The 4,705-nt window shown below is 51.4% G+C and overlaps 1 non-coding gene across 1 annotated transcript; it reads left to right on the forward strand.

Moving 5' to 3' along the window:
- Positions 1 to 119: 119 nt before the first annotated feature.
- On the forward strand, positions 120 to 192 carry TRNAA-AGC. Its single transcript has one exon. It is a non-coding gene; the product is annotated as a tRNA-Ala (tRNA).
- The last annotated feature ends 4,513 nt before the right edge of the window (positions 193 to 4,705 follow it).

The following is a 4,705-nucleotide window of genomic DNA, read 5'->3' on the forward strand; positions in this document are numbered from 1 at the left end:
CCGCGCGCTCTTTCGCGCAGGCGCAGTGGGAGGCAGAGCAGGGCCCGGTGTTTCCAGCGAGAAGGGAGCGTCTCGCGAGACGAGAATAGAGGAGGCACGAGAGAGTCCTTACAACGGGTGGGGAATTAGCTCAAATGGTAGAGCGCTCGCTTAGCATGCGAGAGGTAGCGGGATCGATGCCCGCATTCTCCAGTTTTTCCTTCCCCACCCTATACCCAAGACACCTTCGTTTACTTCAGCTTTCTTAGGCTGGGGACTGAAGATGGGCGACGCGATCGTAAGGGGCCCTGTCCTTATGATCTGTAAATGTATTTTGCTATTAAAAAAAAATCTTTCTACATATTCGTTTAAAAAGGACTCATAGAATTGTAGAAATCACTTAGGATGGAAAAGATCTCTTTGGATATCAAGTCCGACTGAGCACTGACAGGTGTACCACTTCTCTAAGTACCACATCTGTATGTCTTCTAAATACCTCCAGGGATGGTGACTCAGCCACTGCCCTGGGCAGCCTGCTGCAATGCCTCACAATCCTCTCCATGAAGAATTTTTTCCTAATATCAAATCTAACCCCCGCCCCCAGTGCAACCTGAGGCCATTACTTCCCAACCTTTGCTGTTACCCAAGAGAAGACACCCCCAACCTCCTTTCAGGTTGTTGTAGAGAGCGATAAGGTCTGCCCTGAGCCTCCTCTTCTCCAGACTGAGCAATCCCAGCTCCCTCAGCCACTCACCATTAGAGTTAGCTCCAGACCTCACACAGCTCCATTGCCCTTCTCTGGACACGCTCCAGGGCCTCAATGTCCTTTTTGTAGTGAGGGGCTCAATACTGAACACAGCACTCGAAGTTCGGCCTCACCAGTGCTGAGTACAGGGGGAGGATCACCTCACACAAACAGGCTTTGCAGGGCCACACTGCACTGCCACGATCTTCTTGCACACTTAGGGCAGTGCTATACCCTGGCTGAGGACCGTGTGCACTTTTCCACCTGCAAGTTGTAACCACGCTCTTTGAAAATCATTCTGTCCCCACCACCCTTCTTTTTAAGCAGCAAAGCCGTGCAAATAGGACGGTTCCCAGCACAATCAACCGGGTTGAAAAGAGGATGCATTTCCATGAAGTGATCATTTTGTATAAATTTCCATGGATTCTCAGTGGAGAGAGACTGCTTTGCTGACACCTCCCAGCCCCTTCCAGAAAATGATAACAGCCAGACCGAGGTCTGAAAGGCAGATGAGTGGATGGAGGTGAAGAGTTTGTTCTCATCTTTTAAGAGTGATTTATACTGAGGATTTGGAGTCCCGGACAAACTCATGCAATAACCAGCTGTCACTGAAGCAGTCTTCAAAGCTGTATAAATGGTTCAAATATTCGTGTGCAGCAGGATTTAATGGGAACTTGAGATCTGTGCAGCTGCTGCACAGCCGATGTAAGGAGACTCCAAGGCGAAATATGGGTGTATTTGTGGTCTGATTCTCTTTCCCCCTCTAGATGCAAAGAACAGCTTCACCCATTCACCCGCTCCAGCCCTGGGTGACTGCAGCAGCGAGATCGAATGTGCACAGCTGGGGCTGCACCGCCCTCTGCAGCTCGGCTGCTGCTGTGCCGAGCAGCTCCTCCACCAGCTCAGAGCTCTGGAGCCTCTCTCGTTAACTAACACCATGCTTCTTGTCCAGCCTAGCGGTGACCACAGCCAGAAACTGTATGCCTTAGGACAATATATTGCACAAATACTCAAAGCACTATTTCCTTATAACAGCCCCCACCCCCAAAATAGACGCAGCACGAAACAAAGAGAGCAGCTTTTCTATTATGAGAACAAGACGACCACATCAGAGAGCCAAACATTCTTCCTAATGGCTTTCTTGTGGGAATCTCTGCTGAGCCGTCACAGCACAGAGCCACCATATGTTTGCACACAGGCAGCTGGGGAGCATTTGCTCCCATTTGCCAGGAGCTCAAAGCTTGCAGCCCCCAGCCACTTGCTTGCCAGCAGCATGTGCTGATCGACCTCCCCTGTGCAGTTCCTGTGGCACTGTGGCTCTGAGTCCTGGTATCAGATTCTCCACCCCGGCTTCACAGATGCTGGGGCTGCTTTTTCCCTTCCAAGAGCTTTATCATCCTGCTGGCTCTAGAGGAATGGCCCGTGTTCTGCATTTCCTCCCTCCACAAATCTTCACAAGCTCTAGGAACAAATGGCTCTCAGGCAGAAGGACGGGCTGACAGAGAGAGGAAGTGCCAACGGCCAAACCAGGGCTCTGAGTGTGACAGATGGGGCTGGGTGAATTCCTACAACTCGCTGCCACAACTCATGGTTTGCTGGTAGGCATCACACGGTCAAGCTAGCAAAAGAGCTGTTACTACCCTGACAATTCTAATGTTTTTAATTGCAATTAAGCGCACGCACAAAGGCATGGTGAGAGCAGAGAGGACAAAATGGCAGAGTGCTGGAGGGCAGAAAGACTTTCAGCTTATGCTAATGAGTTTAATTCTGAGACAATTTAAGTAGCCGTCTGGATTGCTTGCTCTAGGTCATGTGCATATGGACATCAGCTTTAAAATGAAGTCATCTTAAATGCAGAGATGTGTCCTGACCTCTCCAGGACACAGGGCTGCCCTGGCTATGTCCATGGAATCATAGAATGACTTGCATTGAAAGAGACCTCAAAGATCATCTCGTTCCAATTCCCGTGGATACTGGTGTGCTCTCCTTAATGCCAGCCTAAAGAAGAGAGAAACCCAGCTGGAGGCAGGTGTGCACCATTTCCCCCAGGATGTATTGTATCCCGTGAGTGGGACACCCTGTCTGCTACAGAAATGCCATTTGTTTGTTCCCAAGATGCCCCCAGTTGTCCCCACAGTGAGGTCAGCTAAAGGGGCCAACGGGGTTTCTGGCTCTCCAAGCCTGCAGATCTCCTGCAGTGTGTACTTACTGTGTTCCTGTACTGCTCTGTGTTTTGCTCTCTCCACGTTGTGTGTAGGGATGAGCAATAAGATGCAATGTCAGAGCACTATTGCAGCCTCTTCCACAGAATTCCTTATGCTTATGGCCTTCCCACCAGGCAAAAGCAGCCATTCCTCACTGACTGCAGCATCCTTCCCCACCCAACTTCTGTTGGTCATCTGCTGGATGGCTTGTGTCAACCCCAAGCCATGCATCCTCTTATCCCTTACATGGTCCTCATGCCCCAGCTCAGACAAACTCAGACTTTGGGAGCAAAGAGATGAGGAAAGAATGCAAAGCAGGGCTGCAGGCTTGCTGTGCTGTTATTACACTTGCAGGGGGCTGTCCATGCAGCCACTCACCTGTCCCTACCGGAATCCGATTACCCACGGCTGCAGGCCAGAGGACAGCCAGATGTGAAGCATGGCTCCTGGCACAGGTGGCAGGGACAAATGGCCATTCATGAACATTAAACTGCCTCTGTGACTATCGGGTTTTGTGAGAAGCTCGCTCTGGCACCATTGCCAGACCACATCGTGCTGCAACCACTGCCAGCCTTTGGAATTTGCAGTGAAACAGGGCAGTGATCCTTGGTGCTGCCCATCCTTCAGCCCATCTGCACCAAGGAGGAAAAATACAACCACACCCCAACAATGCCCTTCTCCCTCTAGCACATACCACGTGCACAGCAGCAGAGGTTGCATAGTAACAGCAGAAAGAAAGCATCTGCCTGCCCGCCACACAGACCTGAGCAGAGAGGTACGTATCAGCATGGCACCAGGCTGGGGAGCTCCTTAAAATTTCCCTTTTGCTTACCAAAGGGGAGCACCAAAGGTTTTAGAACAGGGGCTGCTGTGCTGGAGAACTGTCGAGCGAGCTGGGGGCACGGGGTGCTTTGTGGGAGTACAAACATCAGAGAAGCCAAGATTCTGGTGGGTGGGGAGGGATAGCTCAGTGTGCCATTCAGAGAGCTCTCAGCACTCTGCAGCCTTCCCCTGCCCTGCCCTGTGAAAGGCTGAAGGAGTTTTCACCGTGGTTAGAAGTACCAGGAAACAACAGCAAGTTGGGGAGCGGCCAGCAGTGGGAGGAGGACAAGAACTGGGTGATGAACGTGCCCCAGCCCCGGCAGCACTGCTGCACGGTGTTGGATGGATGTGTGCAGCCCAGGGTTGCATTTCACATGGCTTGAAGCAGCACTAATGGAGGAAGCAGGGGAGAAAACTGTGCCACCGGGGCTGGTAGAGGGCACGGAGGGCACTACACGTGCCCCTCAAGCTGTCCCCATAGGCAGCTACCGGAACACTGAGGAATGGGTTTTGTTGTTGTCTCAAATGGTCCGTAGGAAGGAGTCGGTTCCCAGTCCAAGAGGGATATCTCAACGTGTAACTTTTGGTTCTCTGGTTCCCCGTGCATCATTTCTCTATAGCGATGTGCCCTGGTGCCTCTGTTCTGAGGGATCAGAGGGGTGGGGAAAGAGGAAAATAGGGGAAAATGGGAAAAAGAGTAGAGGGTAATGAGGGAGAAAGGATGAGAAAGAAGGGGGAAAAGAGAAAGAAAAGAGTGGGGAGAAAGAAAAAAGAGGGAAGGGGAAAGAAACGAGAAGGAAAAGGGTGAAAGAAAAGAGAGGGGAAACAAGGGAAGGAAGTACGGGAAAAAAAGGGAAGAGGGACGAGAGAAAGGAGGTAAAAGGGAGACGACGGGAAGAAAACACAGGAGAGAGGAAAGGGAAGCGAGGAAGGAGGAGCGGCAGAAGCGCTCCTC

The sequence above is a fragment of the Meleagris gallopavo genome, chromosome 5, assembly GCF_000146605.3.
Source record: "Meleagris gallopavo isolate NT-WF06-2002-E0010 breed Aviagen turkey brand Nicholas breeding stock chromosome 5, Turkey_5.1, whole genome shotgun sequence".
Taxonomy (NCBI): Eukaryota; Metazoa; Chordata; class Aves; order Galliformes; family Phasianidae; genus Meleagris; species Meleagris gallopavo.